At 44.3% G+C, this 20,954-nt stretch overlaps 1 long non-coding RNA gene across 2 annotated transcripts in view; it reads left to right on the top strand.

The window, feature by feature from the left end:
• Positions 1-18,630, top strand: part of LOC309654616 — a 55,673-nt gene extending 37,043 nt beyond the window's left edge. For both annotated transcript variants that reach the window (XR_014260343.1, XR_014260344.1), the window contains 2 exons: positions 7,256-7,345; positions 14,989-18,630. This is a non-coding gene — a long non-coding RNA (uncharacterized lncRNA). The remainder of the gene's footprint in view (positions 1-7,255; positions 7,346-14,988) is intronic.
• The last annotated feature ends 2,324 nt before the right edge of the window (positions 18,631-20,954 follow it).

Below are 20,954 nucleotides of genomic sequence, written 5' to 3'. Positions count from 1 at the left end.
GAGAAGAAAGAGGGAATGAGGAGGAGGACGAGGAGGAGGAGAAACAGGATAAAGAGAAGAAAATAATATGGAGAGGGGGCAGAAGAGAATCTATTTTTTTCTTTTGATAAAAGTCATTATACTGTCAACAGAAGGTACTTTAAGTAGAGACTTGATTTTTCATGGAGCAGACACAATTTGCGTGAAGAGACGGTCATCTTTTGAGTGCCACCTCCTGGTATAATCTCCTTTTGGAGCTAAGGTGTCAACACCAAGCTCATGGGGGGCAGAAGAGTGGCAGGGGCAGGGAGGGCCATGACAGAGGGGGCTAAGCTTCAGTGGGTGAACATATTTATTTATAAGAAGTGATCCCCCTTTTCCTATCACCCCAGACTGTATACACACATTCAGGAGTCTGTCCTTCAGGGGGAAAAGAAATACAGTGGAGGGGCAGACCCCCTCTTGGTCTCGCCTGCTGCTCCCTTGCAGTGTACTCAATAAATCTCGCTTTCTACCCTCACTTCTGGCTTGGTAAATTCTTCTACCACCCGCGTTGCTGGCGCCATTGCCAAACTCTGTGGCATTTTGGTGGTCCATACGGGGAGGCCTTTCTCTCCTCTCTCTGCCCTTTCTGATCCGTCTTCCAACACGTAGCGATCGGCCTGCTGACTCAGGGCAATAGAAGGTCCCCGAGTCAGCAGGTACCCCGAGTCAATTGAAGGTACTCCTTGGTGGGACCCGAAGGCCTCCGGGATAGGACTCCAACTCCCTAAGGGGTACATTCTGGAAATGGTCTTTTCTTCTCTTCAACACTGCCCACGGCCTGAGGTCCCTGGAGACTAGGGATTGTGTGTCCTGGACTAGGTGACTCTTTGGCAGACCTGAAACGTGGTCCCATACCGACCGACCGTCCCTGCCTGATGGGGTGGCAGTGTCCTTTGGTCCTGGCCTTGGGACTCCTCACTTCCACACCTGGCGCAGTAGGTAGCGGCAGCTTGTCCAGGGCGAATCCAGTCACACTGTGAGATCCCCTTTCTCTTTCCATCCTCCCTTGAGGACCATCCATCCTGATCCACCAACATCTCCAGGTATTAATACTTCAAATGAGTTGCCACAAAACTGACTTCATTCCATCAAGCTACAAATGGTGACAAGACAAGGATTCCAGCCCCTAGCATCAACACAGCTGAGTACTCTTGAACAGTGCTCCCAAAATTTCTATTCACACACACTCAATAGCCCCACGGCTAATCGGCAAAGCCAACTGGGACCCCATGTCGTTGCTTCTTAGCAGGAAGTAGCCCAAGATGATGTCATCACCTAGATGTCAATGATTTGACTTTGCTGATCTGTCAGGGGAGAAATGTGGAGCTTAACAATAGAACAGCCATCTTAGGCTGGGGAGGTCCTTTCAAGATAAGACAATCCCACCCTCCCCCAATGGAAAATTAACAGCAGTTACAAGCAGTCAGCATGCCAGGAAGATGGAGCAACGACACACCCAGACCTAACTACCATATGGGTGGAACATTAACCCAAGGGTGACCAGAAGGGACCATAAAAGAAGCCCAGTGTCTCTCCCCCAGGTACAAACCCCCTTTTGATCTCGCCCACTGCTCCCTTGCAGTGTACTCAATAAATCTCACTTCCTACCCTCAAAAAAGAAAAATACCCTGGAGGGCTCTCTCTAAAGAAATTGAGGAGTGGCCCTGAGCCAAGAACATCCCATCTGGTGTGTGTAGGAGTCACCCTTGTAGATCACCAACTGGTTCCCTGCTTGTTACCCTAAGCTAACAAGGCCACCAGAATGCACAGAACTCTCTCTCAGCTTTCTTATTGTTTCATCTTTGCATATGAAAACAAGGACCATCATGCATTTGAAGAAATCCTCCAGAATGAAAGAGAGAGACCAAAGAAACAGAAAAAAATGACCCTGGAAAAAAATAGATTAATTTGGGGGAACAAAAGGGAACTTAAAAAAAAACACACCTTGAATTAGTATCCATAGAGACTCTAGAAGATATATTCATTAACCAAGAACAGAGTCCCATGAAAAAGTAATGGTTAAGGAAAAAGAAAGCACTTAGAAATTAAGAATGACATCACCAAAAGAAAGTTCAAAAGAAGAGATGGAAGATAAACATGAAGAAATACTTTAGGAGGTTGAATAAAAAGACAAATAGAAGGAAAAGATGAGAGAATCAATTGAGGAGGGTCAATATCTGAATAATTGGAATTCCAGAAACCTAGAACAGAGAAAACAGAGAGACAGAAATAATAAAAAATAATGCAAGATTATTTCCCTGAGCTGAGGGCACACCAAGTGACAAGAACAAGGAAAGAAGACCACTACCTAGCCATACTGTTGTGACATGTCAGGCCACTAAGAAGAGCTTAAAAAACTCCAGAAATAATACATGTTATCTCAAGAAGAGCAAGAGTTAGATCAGCAGTGGCTTTCTCATCTACAGCACTGGATTCTGGACAAATAGAACAATGCCTTCCAAGTTTTGAGGGAAAATTACTATTATTAAACATTTTTAAATGTATTAATCCATTTAAAAATAATAAACCCATTATATGTTAACATAAATGACATTTTAATTAAAAGTAACATTTCTGGAAATCTTTTTAATGTCTGGTTAGTAGAAGACAGCTGGAGTCTCATATCTGCTTCTGCCTTCAGTCTGTGTGATTTCTTGTTTTGGTTGAGGGAAAAAATTTTAACCTAGAGTTCTATACCCAGCCAAACTGAAATTAGAAGGTAATATTAAGATATTTTCAGACAATCAGGGACCCTGAAATGTTACTTCCTACATTCACTTTTTTGGGGGGAAGCTATTTGAGAATGTGCTGCAGCAAAGCCAAAGAGTAAACCAAAGAATGCAAAGACCTGGGGTTCAGGAAACTTAGGAAATCAACCCAGAAAAGCAGTGAAGAGAAAGTCAGAGGGAGGGAGGTTGTGCAGACTGCTCTGTGAAAGAGATCCTTGGGGAAAAGGGTGACTTGATAGAATAGGTGATATTATGGAGCATGTGGGAAAAAAGGGAAATATTGATAATAGAAAGTGGAGCATAATATAAACTGATAAACTTCAGGAGAAACAAATAGGTGTGAAAGAGTGAGCAGTAATCCTCACTCAGCAGTGAACGATTGTCCTAGAACCACAAGAATGCAAACACTGCTTTTTTTTTTTTAACATCTTTATTGGAGTATAATTGCTTTACAATGTTGTGTTAGTTTCTGCTGTATAACAAAGTGAATCAGCTATACGTATACATATATCCCCATATCCCCGCCCTCTTGCGTTTCCCTCCCACCCTCCCTATCCCACCCCTCTAGGTGGTCACAAAGCACCAAGCTGATCTCCCTGTGCTACGCAGCTGCTTCCCACTAGCTATTTTACATTTGGTAGGCAAACACTGCTTATTGAATTTCAGCATTTAGTTACATCCTGTTGACAAAGCAAAGACAACTTAATTTTTGTTTCAGAACAGGATGCTCCTGCTACTGGTGTTAAAATGCAAAGGTAAAAGTACAGCTGGCAAAAATAGAAATACAGAGGGAGGGGAAGATATCAGTAGCTGAAGGGAAGCAAGGGTTACTGAGCTTCTCATCTTAGAGAGGGGAAGGAACTGATGGAAAAGGAAATACAGCATCAGTTTGTTGCTCACATTTACAAAGGTAACCAAAAGAGGAGCCCTAACTAGTGCTGTGACTATCAAGACGTTGGGGAAGGGTGAAGGGAAGGGAGAGGTTTTAGACAGCCACATCCTCATCTAATATAGCAAAAACTCAACCATGCAATCAATTGATAAATCAAGAAATAGTGGTGGAAACCTATTATATCGTGAAATGGAGTTAAATGTCAGATCAGCTAAATATATAGAGACAGGAAGAGGAAAGGCAGGAGATTGCTGCCTTTATTAACTGTGTTTTAAAATTAATTTAAGGACAAAAGAAAAATAAATAAATAGGTTTGTGTGGTCCAGGCCACCAATATACATGATCAAATCGACTTCATTCATTCTTGGCTTGTGTTTGTGATATTGAGGTAGGGGAGGTAGAAATTAGAATCTGGTCTGGTCTCTTTCAACCTACATATCGAATTTGGACCAGAATGCTCCAGAAGAGCCTTCACTGATCATGGTATGCAAATGAAGACCCACTCTTTTACACATAACATTGTTCTTTCATATTGAATCCTATCTCCGTAGGAGGACTGACAAATCTTCTCTATTATCAACCATAACTTAATCTACTTTCAGTGGAGGTGCCAGTAGTCAGAGGTGAAATGGGGTAGAAGACAGCGTTCCCTCTTACAGTGGCTTCCATGGTGACCATGACTCCCAAGGAGAGACTCTGAGAAAAGTCTTGATCTGTCACCTGCCACCATCTTGGTGAATGCATTGGAAGATCGATCCAGATGCTAAAGAAAAGCCAGTTCATCAAATCGAGCACTGGAATCAAAACTGAGATTTAACTGTAGCTTCTGATATTCAGAAGGGGGAAGAAAGGCACAAAGAAAGCAGGCTTTAAGGTACCCCTTCTAACCAAAAGAGGGCGATTCTAATTCAGGTGACCGACCACATTAAGAATAACCAACCTGGTGTACCAGATGTAAATGGAGGCCTGAATGCCAAAAAAGTCTCAAATTCTGACTGGAAGAAATGTCCCGTTATCATCGTGTAAAGAGCAGGGACTCCCTCTAAACCAAACTTGTTCATCATGGAGTTCATTCAGTAGTGGTTTATTTAGAGCCGACTTAAGATTTGGGGGAAGAAGGAAGAGAGATTTCTTGGTCTCAATTGCATTTATCCATGAAATAGTCTGTAGGCTTCTGGGAGTTGATCTCTATAACTCCTAAAGATATAGAATTTTGGCAGTTATCTGATTAAATTTCCAGATGTGGATTTCTTGGCTAAAAATGCAGTTTGATGATGGTAGTGGGCATTGACCACATTTTATGGATTCTTGTAACCTTCTGAGCCACGTTGCTACATTCAGAGAATTTCCAGCCTTACGAGTCCCATCTTCTTCCCTAAATGAGAACCTTGAAAACTTATTTCCCTGGCTTGCTTGGTGTCTGACACACACACACATGACCTCATATATATTAATCAGACTCATCTACTTGAGGCTCTAATTGGAAAGAGAGGAAGGTGAGGAAGAGGCTCTGGGTGGAGTCCATTTTGCCGATGCAGGTGCTGCCGAGACACCTGACTTTCAGAGGTGGGGTGACTGCAGGGTGGAGTGTCCACAGTGGGACAGTGGAGGTGGCAGCAGTGAGGGAGGCTTCATCAACAAGACAGTTTTGTGGTGTGGTTTTGCTCATTGATCTGGGAATCTTAAGCTCCAGGCTCAGCTTTCCCAACAGTTCAGAGAGCAATGCACCATCCTTTGATGAACTCCTTTGCTATTTAATCAGTTACACACAGTCTCTGTTGCTTGCAGCCAGGACCCCTGATCACTACGGTTGTCTGTGCTGATCCAAAGAACCAGATAACTGCCAGACTGCTCTGTCAAATGAGAGTATATCCATCCAGCAGAAGTATGGTTAATTTATGTACTTATGAACTTATTTGTTTTGTACAGACAACCATGTATGATTAAGGGTGGGTGGGGAAATTGGTCTCTTACGGACATGAATGAAGTTTGAACTCCAGTTTTAGAGACAGTGCCCCAAAGTTTAATATGCTGACATTTTATTTGGTTTTCAAACAGAGTGCTAGCTAACTTTGACTCTGACTTATTATGGCAGGAATGGCTGACAATATAATTATTGATTGTGCCTCTCAGTCATCTTATATTGTACAAAAAGTAGATCTTTATTCCTCATTGAACTTCTGGAGAGTGGGTGGGTTTTCCTGCTTCCATGTGATTATGAAGGAACTGAGGTTTGGATATCTTAGAAAATGTTTTCATTGTATTATTTTCAAGTGCACTTAAATCAAGTTGTTCTTTCAAAATTTCAGAAGAAATTCAGATTCAACATGAGAATGCACCAAAAGTCTATTTACTAAAGGTCAGTTCAGTCCAAGTTTTCTGGAAGGATTATTTTTACGTGACAGAAATGACAAGAGAGGGCCTCAGATTCAAAGACCATAACTTGGCAGGATTTCTATTGTGGGAATGCCAGCTCAAAGAAGACACTAGAAAACAATTTTTCTGGCAGAAGATCAGAATTTTAAACGAGTTTGTGTGATTTAATACCCACAAACTGTCAAAGTGGGTCTGTGATGGCTTAAACCCAAAGGAAACTCCCAGGACCCCTTAGTCATCCAACAGGAAATAGGCTTCTAGGGCAGTATATTCTTCAGAAGGGAAGTATCTCCCCAATCTCTGATGTCATGGAGAATAATGGACAAGAGATTTTCTCAGTGTGCAAAATTGGGGGCACCCATAGTGATAGACCAAGAAATTCACCCCATGGCTAGACATTGGAGCCCTTGTAATCCTTGTATAGAGGATGTGGCCTACACTATTGTTTGGAGACTGTGCTTCTTGGTTTCCCCTTTTTCCTTTTCTCAACAGGTGTGTGTGTGTGTGTGTGTGTGTGTGTGTGTGTACCACTATTTCTCCACCATTGTATACTGTGTTTAGGGGTGGTTAAATGTATCATTTAATCATAGGTTGTGTGACCATTAGGAGCCACATCCAGTTCTGACTGAGAGAAATGCACAAGTGTTTATATATATTTGATGTATGTAGGATAGTTGCATTGTGTTAGGTGGGCATTTAAAGACAATATGCAGGGGAAGAAATGTGTGTATATGTGCACGTATGTGTGTGTACACATGTTGGGCATTCAAGGGGTGGTTGTAGGAGACTGCTTGAGTTTCTGACTACTCAGCACAATTTTCCACATCCTTTCTCTGATAAAAGTAGTTCACTTTTTCTTTGGAAAACTATCTCTGCCTCAAACTCTGTTGTTTTTATGGGATTGGTTTTTTGTTTTTTTGTTTTTTGGCTGTGCTACACGGCTTGCGGGATGTTAGTTCCCCGACCAGGGATTGAACCCAGGCCATGGCAGTGAAAGCGTGGGGTCCTAACCACTGGACCGCCAGGGAAATCTCTGATGGGATTGTTAATCATGGTGACTAATATTATTTTGGCTGCAGAGTTGGGGCACATGACCCAGGCCTCTACCATGAAGAGCAACCATGCTCTGGACCACGGTGACTGTTTTAAAGATGAGCATTTGACCCCAATTGGGCTACCAGAGCCCCAGCTGAGATTTTTCAGCTAATGGAGAAGACTGTCTCTTTTCTACTAGGCTTGGATGATGTGAGCCTGCAGATGCCAGTGGCCAAACAGCCTGCCACATGCAGAGAACAGGATTCACTCGTACAACAGCTAGCATTCGGTGAGTATTTACTGTGTACCAGGTGCTGTTCGAAGTGCTGGATATGCTTTATCTCATTTAATCTATGCAACAACTCTATGAAATAGGTTTTATTATGTCCTCATTTTTAGAACATTGAGACAAAGAGGGGTTAAGTAATGTATCACTTACATTCATGGTGGAACAAGGGTTCATATTCAGGAAGTCTGACTTTGTAGCTTGAGGCTTTAGCTGCTACGCTACATTGTTATGCTATGCTGCATGGCTAAGATAAGCAGAGAAAAGCCAAACAGAAAGAACTGGGAGAGGGAGAGGGCAAAAGAACCCTGATGATATGATTTAAGGAAGCCAGGACAAAAAGAACCAGAAGACGGAGAGAAATGAAGCAATAAGTCCAGCTGTGTTGAAGCCACCTGTACTTCAGGGCTTCGCAGGTACTGAGCTCATGTTTCTCGTTAGGGCTTTCAATGAGTTTGAGTTGGGTTTATGTCGCTTGTAACTGGAGGTGTTTGAACCTGTACAACTATATATTATATTCTGTAGCCTCGGTGTCCAATAGAAGGAACCGTTCTGCATCTGGGATGTCTGATACAGGAGCCACTAGCCACGTGTGGCTATTGAATCATTAAAATGTGCCTAATGCCCTGGGGAACTGAAGTTTTAGTTTTATTTCATTTCAATAAATTAAAATTTAAATAGCTAGTAGGTACTGTATTGGACAGCATAGATCTTAAGGACACAGCTAAAGCTGTTCTCAGAGTCCTACATTCCTAAACATGAAGGGGTGAGAATTAGTTAGTTATTACAACCCAAGAAGTTGGAAAAATAATGAAAAAACAAATGTAAGGAAAAGAAATGAAAGATTTATAAAAATGAAAACAAATTACTGGCTCAGAAAATAGGACACCAGAACATAAATCCAAGAGCTAGATAAATTGAAATAAAAATATACACATAATGAAATTGGTAAATCACTAGCTAACCTACGCAAGACAAGAAGGAAGAAAGCACAAATATGTAAATTTGGAAATAAGAATGGAAAAATAATCATAGATATGGAGGAAATTAAATAAGTTTTAAGAAAATGCTTTACTTATCTTTATGCAAACAAATATGAAAAAACTGGATTATTCTCTTGGACAGTGTAAATTTCCAAAATTGATTGTATTATAGATAGAAATGAAGCCAACCAATGGATTGTCAAGGAATGAAGTGAGAAACTTGCCAAAGAGCCGCCCCCTCCCCAGTCTGCGCAGCTGAGAGAGTTAAACAGCCTCATAGCATTCTAGTCAAAGAAATTTAATCACTCCCCATTGCTGGGCATTTATGACTTTACAAGTGTTTTTCAAACAAAGTTTGAGGACTTCAAAAGAAACGTTACAGCTTTTGCTTTAAGCCAGCATGATACGGATTTCAAATGCAAAGAAGCATAAAAAAGAACCATAGAGATGAACTTCACTTATGAAGAGCAATACAAAATCCTAATCAAATAATAGCAAATGGAAACAATTAAAAGAAAGGGGACTTCCCTGGCGGTCCAATGGTTAAGACTTCGCTTTCCAATGCAGGGGGTGCGGGTTCCATCCCTGGTCGGGGAGCTAAGATCCGTCATGCCTGGCAGTCAAAAAACAAAAACATAAAACAGAAGCAGTATTGTAGCAAATTCAATAAAGACTTAAAAAAAAAAAAGGTCCACATCAAAAAAATCTTTAAAAAAAAAAAAGACAGAACCATAACCAAGAGGGGCTCACTCCAGGAGTTAAAGATGATTCAATATTAGGCAGTGTTTTCTTGTACTTCGTTTATTATCATTCTTGATTTTTAAAACAGATTTATGAAATGGGAACTGGGAAAACTCTTAACAATACAGATATTTCTTCAATAAAACAAATATATATCTCATGCCAAAGTCAGTATTATTCTTAATGAAGGAAACCCATTTTTTTGTTGTTTTGTTTTATTAACTTGGTCACACTGAATGGCATGTGGGATCTTAATTCCCCGACCAGGGATCGAACCCAGGCCCTGGCAATGAGAGTGCCGAATCCTAACCACTGGACCACCAGGGAAGTCCCTGATGGAAACCCATTAACATGATTAAAGTCAGGAACAAGATAAGGATGCCCACTGTCACCACTGTTATCTGATAGTTTTTCCAGAGTATGAACCAATAAGAAAAGAAATGAGTATAAAAATTGTAGGGGAGGGGGAAGGGTAAGTTGGGACAAAGTGAGAGAATGGCATGGACTTATATATACTACCAAATGTAAAATAGATAGCTAGTGGGAAGCAGCTGCATAGTACAGGGAGATCAGCTCGCATAGTACAGGGAGATCAGCTCCGTGCTTTGTGACCACCTAGAGGGGTGGGATAGGGAGCGTGGGAGGGAGATGCAAAAGGGAGGAGATATGGGGATATACGTATAGGTATAGCTGATTCACTTTGTTATACAGCAGAAACTAACATACCATTGTAAAGCAATTATACTCTAATAAAGATGATTAAAAAACTTGTAACGGAAGAGACAAAATTGATACTATTTCCAAATGCTATGGTTATGTAACTGGAAAACCCAAGGAATCAACTGAAAAAAACTACTAGAAACAGCATGAGGATTCAGTAAGGCTGCTGGTTCCCAACTCAATATACAAAAATTGGTAACTTTCTTAAATAAAATAACACTTTACTAGTTAATATAATGGCATAGAAACATGAATATATGCACAATCACATTCATATTTAATGAAATCAAATGAAAACAAGGACTTTTTTCATTTATCAGATTGATAAGGTTAAAAAATGGATAGTATTTAAAAGTGCAGGGAATTAGACATTCTAATAAAATATTGGTGACAGTGTAAAATTGGTGCAACTTCTTTTGTAGGCAATTAAACGTTATCTAGCATCATAAAAATATACACACCCTTTGACCCAACTATTCCACATCTAGGAATTTATCCAGCATATAACTTTCATATACACATATGCACAAATACATATATACAAGGGTGTTTATTGTAGCATGATGTGAGATGCCAAAAGATTTCTAAGGTCAGGAGTTTCCAGCAAAGGGGCAGTGATTAAATATATTTGGAATAGAATACTATACGGCTGTTGAAAAGAAAAAAGTAGATCTATGGGTACAGATATTGAACAATCTCCAATATATATTTTAAGAGAAAAAACCCATGAGAGATTGAGCAATGCCCGTAGTGTGCTCCCATTTGTGCCAAGAAAAAAAAAACGATATATTAACAGTAATTTCTGGAAGGATAAAATAAAATAAGTAAAACCCTATTAACAGGTGAGGGAAGATTTGCTCTTTCATAACGTTTAATGTTTTGTCATGCGTATGTGTTAACTTTTCAGTTAAGATGGCCAGTATCAACCTGTGAATGAATCCAATATTCATCTATTCATCCATCTGTTCATTCATATAGCAGGTATTAAGCCTCCTGCTCCTTCTCCCCACACTTCTGTACCAGGTACCATGCTAGACCCGGAGGAGACAGCAGGTAATAAGACACGCGTGTTCTGGTTTCTTCCTTTATAAAGGTTTAACCCTCTCGACTAGGGTTTTGCCACTCAAAGTGCGGTCCGTGGACCAAGAGCATTAGCATCATCTGGGAGCTTGTTAGAAATGCAGCATCTTGGGCCTCATCCCAGACCTGCCTTTGAGTCAGACTCGGCATTTTAACAGAGTCCCCAGGGCATTCTTAATATGGTTTGAAAGCGCTGTTCTAGGGATCATCCCCAAATACTGCATTGTCGCTCGTTCGGATGTGGTTTCTGGACTAGAAGAGAGAGGGCGTAGTTACAGCTGCTGGGAACGTGCTGACTGTACTCATAGGAGTAGGGGCAAAGAGGTTAAATACCCACAGTCCAAATTGTACTATAACTTTACATTAATTTTTGTCCTGTCTTTTCTCTCAGGAGTTAACAACAAAATAGCTTTGCTGTGCTGTTGCTATGGCAACAGGGTCTAAGAGCGCTTTTACTTTTTTCCGATTGCTGTAGCCTCCCGACTGGTCTCTGTGCCTCCAGCCAAGCCTGTTTGCTGTTCATCAAAGTTGCAATCAAACACGTGGCAACAGGGGCAATCACAGGCCCTGTGTGACACAGCAGGTGCAGTAACTGCCTAACTTTGCATTAATTTAGGGCTCTTCAGGATTACGCTCGGCCGAGTCTTGAATTCAGAGCACAGGCGCCCCTTCCCACAGAGAGAAGAGCAGCTTCCTTGCCAATCATGTATTTTCCACTTTTAAGTTTCTATAGTATTTTTTTGCTGTATATCGTAAAAAATTAGAAAATGCAGATCAGTAAAGAAGTACACAATCTCTCCAAGTTCACACATGTGTCTCATTTTTAGTGACTGTGCACTATTCCATTGTTGGGTAAAGTGACATGGTGCATGTGAAGCACTTGGTGCTCGGCCCAGCACACGGGGAGGCTACGAATCATGGGCATTTTCATCCTTTCTTCTCCCAGGTGATGAGGCAGGTCCTGGGCACACACCTTCCCTTGCAGTTCTAATGGCTTCTATTCATCTCTAGCATTTCAGACTTCCGAAGGGCTTTCCTAGGTATTTCCGGTGTAGGCACAAACTCACAATTGACCTTGTCCAAAGGACAGCGCCTGGAAAGGCAAGCACCAGGCACCCCATAAAGGGAGCACCGACCCTGTAGACTAGATCATACCTCAATTCTTAAAAGCCCTTCTCTGTAGCTGCCTCTTCTTTTCTTGTTTGTTTTGAAACAAAGATCTAGAGAATTAGGGGACAAGGATGCCATGTAGAGCAGTTCCTTGACCTCTAGCAAGACTAACCCATTTCACGGATGTGGTAACTGTGGTCCACGCCCAGGTCTGCATGGCCAGCAAGGGTCACTCTGACATCGTGGCTCTTGAGCCTCATCCTAACCCTGGCTCTAGCTTGCAGGCTGTGGGGAGTCCGCGGTAGAAACAACTGGGCAGAGTTCCAGCTCCAGCTCCAGCAGCTGGGGTTCAGGGGAGGTCCCTGTGCACAGACACACGTGGTGTGGAGTGTGGCCCTTCAGAGCGGAGGTCTGGTATTGTGCTGAACCACCTGTATAATGTCAGGCAAGTTAATTAACCTCTGCAGTCTGCAAAATGGGTTCAACATAGTGCCTACCTCACAGGGTTTTTGTGAGGATGAGGGGAGATGATCAAGGACTCGGGGAGGCTGGTTACAGTCTGCTATTCAAGAGCTGTGCACACCTGCAGCGCTCACCCTTGGAGGAGAAGCTTTTGGGCTGGATGGTGGGGAAGGAGTCATCCTTGCCCAGCCTCTGGACCTCCCCGCAGCCGGAGTATTGAGATGGAATGGGGTGGAAGCCCCACCCTACATAGGGCTAGCGGAGACTAGGCTCAGCTCAGGCCCTGGGGTGGGGGCATTAGGGGGACTGCAGGGTCAGGGCGGTGATGGGGCTACGGGGGCGGGGAGGGGCACCTGGCAGGCCTTGGAAACTGAGCTCCGTGAAGGATTTTATCCCCCCGCCCCATATGCCTGCCCCAGAAGAACAGCAGCCTTTCAGAGGAGGGTCTTTAAGGTGCTGTTCTGCCCACCTGGCAGCCCTGGGCGAGTCAGCAGTGGAGTCCTGGGCATCAGGACAGTCCAGGCCGAGGGAGGGGGAGAAATGGAGTCGCACCCTCACGGTCCACTGTGCCACGGGCAGCGGGGGCAGCTCACCAGGTTCCCAGAGTTTGGTGCTAAATTTAGAATCCAGCTTCTTAGGGAGCTCAGTCTTTGCTTAGTCAGAGGCGAAATCCAGGGCTGATGAAACTCACCTGCCTGTCCCTGCTCGGCTGGCGGGTGCCATCACCCATCGGGGAGGCACAGGATGCTGGCAGTACCCCTCGTCCCTGGCCACTCCCTGGCCACTTCCTGTCTGTCCTCAGGCCTGCGCTGTTCGACTACCACACCAGGTCTCTGACCCCGGCCATGGGGCCAGGAAGCCTGGCACAGTGCTGCTGCCTCGGACCTACGAACCGGCAGGGTTCTCCGGGGTGGGGGCGACTTCCAGCTTTGCATCCAGGAACTTCTGCTGTCTTCTGAATTTAACACCAGGACCATTGGATTCACCACTGGGGCTGTTGGGTCACAGGGACCCTGCCTACTGGTTTTAGGGATCAGTTTTTTCCTGAGGCCAGCTCAGAGCTCTGACTCAGTGGAAGTCAGGCTGGGAATAGACTGAGTGCCTACTGTGTGTTAAGCTCTGTGCCAGGTCTGTGAATGCAGGAGCTGCCAATTGAGAGCAGTGTTTAAAAACTAGGAGTTGCTGCCCATCAGTGGATTATGACGACTGGCATTTCAGGAAATGAAGTAAAATGAGGGCACCATAAGTAGAAAGGGTAGATACTGTTTCCCAAAACTTTCGTATAAGTCAGTGAGTACTAGATTGTAATGTAAAGTGTGTTTCTTACTAAGGACCAAAATCTAGAAGAGTTTGGGAAACACTGGCCTAGATGGGGAGGAATTCTGATACAATGTGGCTGCGGTGGTGGAAAGAAGAGTCCTGGATTTGAATCCTGGATCCATCCCCAGCTGTGCGATCCTGGTCTAGGCAGTATCTCTAAGTCTTTATGTCTGTTTTTGAAAAATGAATAATAACGGTTTCTAGCAGCATTTTAATGAAAGCTAGAGTTGACTTAGCCCAGTGCCTGGCACCCCATGAGGTACTCAGTAAATGGTGGAAGCTCTTTACAATGTTACAGGTGCAGAGAGAGATCTGGAGAGGAGGGAGGGGCTGACTCCTGGGGGCTGGTAGAGGCTTCACAGAAGAGGTGACAGCAGAGCCGAACTGAAAAGGTGAATAAGAGCATGTGAAGGGCAGTGGAGGGGAAGGACCATCTGGGAGAGGGACCGTCATCTCTCAAGATGGGGGCACCAAAGAGTCTTCTCAGGGAGCAGCAAGTATTGTTGGGCTGGCTGGAGTGTAGACTCTGAGCTGGAGTGTAGACTCAGAGATGAGCCTGTATGGTGATGTGGGGCCCTTTGAGGGTTGAGACCAGCTGGGACCTGGGACCCTTTGCTGCAGTGCTGGCACCTGGGCACACCTCTCTGCAAGCAACAAAATACAAAGAAATTATATGGGACTAAAAATAACTGCGTGCATGCCCAGTTGGGGCAAATTCTGGACCCCAAAAGATACAAAAGACCAAAAAACCCAACTTCCACTTCTGAAGAGCCCGGAGCAAAAACAGGGTGTTGGGAGCAAAAGCAGGGTACTGCACATGCCCCTGGCTCACAACACCACCTAAGGGGTGGTTAGGATGAACACCTAAGCTGCCCCTCTGGCCCGACCCCTGGACATACCTCTACCCTCACCCCATATAAGGAACAAGCCCCGCCCCCCACCTCAGCTAGTGAGCAAGTAAGGGAACCTATTGTTTGTTCTCGCTCCCCGCTGCTGCAGCAGGAGCCCCAATAAAGCCTTGCCTGAATTTCTTGTCTGGCCTCTAGTCAATTTCTATTGATTGGGGAAGGCCAAGAACCCTGGTTGGTATCAGGGGGAAGGTCCTGGAATTATGGATTGGGGAAGTTGAGCACCTTCCTGGGAGCACAGGGACTCATCCAGGGGAGGGATTTGAGCAGATTTGCCTTGAGGTTTAGCTCCTTATTCTGTGATGCTTTTTTCCATGATTAGTTTTTAGAAACATCTCTCTGCTAGAATCTTAGAGTGGCCTCAAGCCAACAGCCAGCAAAAAGCCAGGGCACCCAACGATACAGCTGCAAAGAAAGAATTCTGCCAACAACCAGAATGAACTTGGAATTGGATTCTTCCCCAGTCAAGCCTCCAGATGAGAAGACAGCCCAGTCAGCAGCTTGACTGCAGCCTTGTGAGACCATGAGCAGAAGACCTGGCTAAGCCTGCCTGGACTCCTGACGCACGGAACTATGAGGTGATAAACTGTGTTGTTTTAAGCTGCTAAGTTGGTGATCATTTGTTATGCAGCACAGAAAACTAGTAGAATATCCATTCCTACCACTCTAAACCACTACATGCTAATCAAAGTTTTCATCCTTTCAGTGTACTTTTCCATTCCAATCTTGTTTTATATCCAATTTATTAATAATCAATTAACATGGTAAATTTTAAAACCGTAAAAGAGTTTATAGTAAAAAGTCTTCTCTTGCTTCTCTGTTCCCAATCACTCTGTTTCCTTCCCCAGGGACAACCTGTGTTACCAGTTTCTTGTTTATCCTTCAAGGGAAGTTCTACATATCTATGTGCAAATCCACGACATATGTATTCTTATTTTGCATGAATGGATTCTACCGTATATACTGTTTTGCACCTTGTTTTTCAGTTAGTGTGTCTTGGAGATTATTCTGTATCAGCACAATCAAAGTTCTTTCTTTTTTAGATGGATGTATCATCATTTAATAACTTCTTTACAAAACAGAAATAGAGTCACAGATGTAGAAAACAAACTTATGGTTACTGGGGGGAAAGGAGGGGGAGGGATAAACTGGGAGATTGGGATTGACATATACACACCACTATATATAAAATACATAAGTAATAAGGATCTACTGTATAGCACAGGAAAGTCTACTCAATACCCTGTAATGGCCTATATAGGAAAAGAATCTAAAAAAGAGTAGATATATGTATATGTATAACTGATTCACTTTGCTGTACACCTGAAACTAACACAACATTGTAAATCAACTCTACTCCAATTAAAAAAAAAAAAAAGAAAAAACAGTCTCCAGTTGATGGACTTCTAGGAAGTGTTCCATCTTTTGTTCTTACAAACAACAACATGACTTTGTACTTTTGTAATTTGGCACGTGTGTAAGTATTTCTGCAGGAGAACCTCCTAGAAGTGGAATTTTAGGGTGAAAAGGTGTATATCTTTATACTAGTGATAGATATTGCCTCCCTTCCAGAATTCATTACGATTCATTCTTCTGTCAACAATTTATGAGGGCTCCTGTTTCTCTTACCCTCACCAAGACAGTATCAATCATTTTGCTTCTTGGCAAAAAAATGGTTTATCATGTGCATTTAATTTGAGGTTAAGTATATTTTCATAGGTTCAAGAAACATTTGTGTTTTCTTTTCTGAAATCTGTTTATATCCTTTGTCCACTTTCTTATTTGTTTGCTGGTCTTTTTTATCCCAGACTGATTTGTAGAGCTCTTTATCCATTAGGATAATTAGCCCTTTGTCTGTAATACGAATTGCAAATACTGTATTTTTCCTAGATTGCATTTTGATTTTGTTTACGGTGGTGCTTGCAATGTTACTTTTATTACCAATTTATTAGACTTTCCCTCCCTTGCTTTCCCCTTTCTCCCTCCCCGCCTCCTTCCCAGCTTCTGAGTTTGTTATACTTAGAAAGTCCTTCCCCGTTCTGAGATAATAACAAAAATTCCCCATTATTATGCTTCGGAAATGTCAGGTTAATACGGCACAAGGAAGTCAGTTTCTTTGAAATTGACCAACAAAAGGACCTCTGGTATGAACGACAGAGAAAAGAGAAATTTCAACTTTTAAAGCCAGAACGGGTGCAGTCTGGGCAAAGACCGTACGCAGCAATCCAGAGATCCCAGCCAAGATTAGCCTGACTCCCCCGGTACAGGTGCCCAGATTTTGCCCCAGTTCCAGGCTCCCTCACACTGAGGACCTGAGGCCCATGTTGCCAACAGGTGCCAGCATCTACCTGTAAAATGGGAATGCCATTACCTGTCCCACCTTGCCTGCCTTGCTGGGTGGCTGTGCGGAACAAGTGAGACCGATGAGCATGAAAAGGCCCTCAAAACTGTCAAGTCCGTTATACAGGCACATTGCCCTCCTTAGTTATCCAGGAGAAATATGTCCAGCCGGATCAACACCAATGGCTCCACCATCCTCAAAAGAATCCTGGCTGGAAAACTCCAAGTCATCTTTCACTCCCTTTTCCCCACCTCATCCATATCCAAGGAGTTGCCAAGACTCTTTGATTCTAATGCTAAAATTTCTCTTACATGTGTCTTCTCTTTTCTACTTTAACCATCACTGCCATCGTTCTGCATTCATCATTTCTTGGCTCAGAATGGTTGTTCTCAGTGTCTGCTTGTCACTGGTCCTTTTCTTCCCCCAGTCTTCTGCTCCCAGACCTGGGCCCTGGCTTGTCCGTGGAAGGGCACTGGCCACACCTGCTTGGAGCCAGTTAAATATGAATATGGAAGGAGACTATGCGATTGCATTCCCAGCAGCCGCCCCCTTTTCCCCTGCTTACAGACCTCAGTTTAGTGCAGTAGCAGGTGGACAGGGCCAGCTTGTACCCCAGGGGAGTGACTCTTTACTATTTTAAGCCAATCATGGTGATGGTAATTCCATACCCCTTGTCATCAGTGGTTGGCTTAGGAATGGGCGTGGGACACAATTCTGGCTAATGAGATGTGACAAGAAGACCACCAGGGGAATTCTGGGAAAGATTTTCTTGCTCTGAAAGGTGAGCGATAAGAAGTGCTGTTCTGCTGCTGTTTGTTGCTGGTCTGCATGTGATGCCTGGAGCTGTGACAGACATTTTGAGACCAGTACGGGAGGGAGAAAAGCCACCTCAGGTTGTTGATGGCAGAAAGGAAAAAGGGAAAGAATCTGGGTGCATGATAATGTTGTACTGCTGAACTAATCAAGTTCAATTGCCCTGCCTCTGGGCTTCTTCCATGAGAGAGTAAACGTGTGGAATGTTCTGTATTGGATTTCTGTGACCTGTAGCCATAAGTGGTCTCACTGCTAAAAAATACCACGATGACATCTATCGATATAACAGGTGGCCTGGCTGGGGCAGAGCTGCCACGTGGCTACCCCTGGCACTGGGGACACCTTGTTCTCCAAAGATCTGTTTGCTGGTGTTAATGTGTTGGGGGCTTGTGGGCCTAGAGGAGGAGGGAGGGTTTGGGGTACAAGCAGTGGTGGTGGCGACGGGGAGATGAGGAGAATGGGGGCATAATGATTACCCTCTTCCTTCCCTCACCCCACCCCCAGCCCTTGATCTGCTCTGAGGAATCAGCTGAGAACCTTGTTGGAGAGAGTGTGGGACCAGGAGCTGGAAGTCATGTTCATGAAGGATATTGGGAAACCCTGAGCCCAAGCTGCTTCAGGGCCCAGCAGGCAGGGAAAAGTGATAGCAGGGGGACGGGTTAGGAGGCTCTGCAAGAGTCCAGATGGGCAGCAGAAAGAGGCCTGGCCCAGGACAGTGGCCGGGGGGCAAGGAGGGGGCTGGCTGACTCTTCCTGTGGGAAGGGAGGAGGAGAGAAGAGCCCACCAAGGGCCTCAGTGGTGAGTGACCACAGAGCCTGGATCCCGCACTTGGCAAGCTCGCAATACATCCTGACGTGCCCTTTGGCTCCTTGACGATGTCACGTTGCTGGGGCCAGAGTGGGTCATGGGAGGTGTCACATGGGCCAGCAGACCCGGGAGCAGGACAGAGCCCTGACTCCCGCCCTTGGTTTGGAGGTGGACGTGGGAAGAAGTAACAGATCTGGGAGATGGGCCTTAGGTCTGCGGCAGGTGGTGAGTTTCCGCTGGAAGCAGGGGTGGTGGTGGCAGTGGTGGGCGGGGTCTGCAGGAAGTGTCTCGCCTGCATGTTACACCCACCAGTGCTGGCCAGTAGGGGAGTCATGGTACCTCTTGCACGCACAGCAGTGCCTGCCGCCAGGAGAGGGCAGCATTGCGGTTTTGTGCACACATCCAGGGGTCTGGGCATCCAGCAGGGAAAGTCCACAGATCTGCAGCCTGGACTTGCTTCCTAACCGCCGCCTGGAATTTCCTGAGGCCACACAAAGCCTTTCCATGTTTGTTTCCGCCTTCCCCACCCTGACAGGCGTGTTCAGATGCAGTGGAAGTCTGGCCCTAGTGTTGGTGACAGGTGGGCACCTGTAGCTGGATTCTGTTGCCATAGCAGCTAAGTAGGGAAAACTGCCCCAGAGCTCAGGGGCTGATTAGACCACAGAGCCAGCCCGCTTCCCTCTATCATCATGTCTTTCGGGGCACTGTTGTGTGAAAGTGCCCAGGATGACACAGGAATTTTCTGAGAGGAAATTTATGTGGATGGGATATTTGACCAAAAAATATTATCCCCATTCCCTTCCTCATATATACCTGCCACGACCAGCCACAAAATGCAGTTTCCTGTCTCCTCGTCAACTACCAGCAGCCACCAGAAAGGCAACCCCACTTCCTGTTGACACACAGAGTTATGGAAAATAAAGTACGTTTGTTTCAGAACATTATTCAGAGCGATCTGAAAAATTTACCAATGCTCCACCATGTGACCTAACATTCGGCTTGGGAATGTCTTAGTCATCTCAGGCTGCCATAACAAAATACCACAGACTAGGTGGCTTTAAAATAAAAAAAATAAACATTTATTTCTCTGGAGACTGGGAAGTCCAAGATCAAGGTGCTGGTTGACTCAGTTTCTCGTGAGGACCCTTATTTCTGGCCTGCAGATGACCACCTTCTTGCAGTGTGCACACATGGCCTTTCCTCGGTGTGTGTGAAGAGAGAATGAGCAAGCTCTCTGGTGTATCTCCTTCTTAGGACACTAGTCCCATCGCGAGGGTTCTACCTTCATGACCTCATCTAACCCTGTGACCACAGCTCCAAATACTATCACATTTGGCTTTGGAGCTACCACAAGTGAATTTTGGGAGGATACAAACATTCAGTCCGTAACGTGGGGTTACACAAATTGAAAGTGACCCTTCAATACCTAAAAGGAAACATTTATTTTTTTCATTCATTCATTCGTCTGTTCATTCATTCATTCAATAATTTTTTGTGAGTGCCAGACACTATTCAATGTCCTAGGGATAGAGCAGTGAAAAAAACAGACAAAAATTCCCGTGTCATGAAGCTTACCTTAGTCGTGGCAAGAGATGGGAAAATTAATAAGTAAGCAAGTAGTTATGTGATGAGTGGGTGACAAGTGCAATCAAAAAAGCATAAGGTAAGGGAGAAGGACAGGATGGTAGAGGGAGATTTGCTCTTTTTATGGAATGATCAAGGAAGGCCTGTTGGAAAGGGGCATTGGAACAGGTTTAATGGTGGCTATAGAATGACTCTTGCAGGTTTTCTGCTACAGAGAACATCCCTGACTGAGGGCCACAGTTAACTAAGCTTTGAAATCCACTGCTGCATTTGTGTGAAGGTTACGTCTCCCACAGCTGCTTCCTGCCAATGACTGCCCTCTCCTGGGAGACAGGGACCCACTGTCAGCAAACTTTGGCTCAGGCATTTTACCGAAACTTCCTGAGACTATGCCAAACTCTAGGACCCTTCCATTCTGTCTTCTTTCTTCTTTCCTCTCCTTCCCTTGGGGTCAGACTTGTGTCACCATCAGGCCACAACCCCAGTCTTTCCCTGCTCCATCCTTATTTCCCATCATAAAGGCATTTCCCTCAATAAAAACCTCACATGATTAACCCCATCTCAGCATCTGCTTCTTAGAGGACCAGGAGTCACACAGGTTTGAAGGAAGTTAGAGAGTAAGCCATGTGATGGCTGAGGGAAAAGTGTTCCAGGCTGAAGGAATGGAGGCTGTCAGTGGCCCTGAGGCAAGAGCATGCCCAGTTTGTGTTAGATCTGGATTTGATTTGACCCTATGCACACGC

This window comes from Balaenoptera physalus (assembly GCF_965194825.1).
Source record: "Balaenoptera physalus genome assembly, chromosome: 2".
In the NCBI taxonomy this organism is placed as follows: Eukaryota; Metazoa; Chordata; class Mammalia; order Artiodactyla; family Balaenopteridae; genus Balaenoptera; species Balaenoptera physalus.
This window is presented reverse-complemented; position numbering and strand designations above follow the sequence as displayed.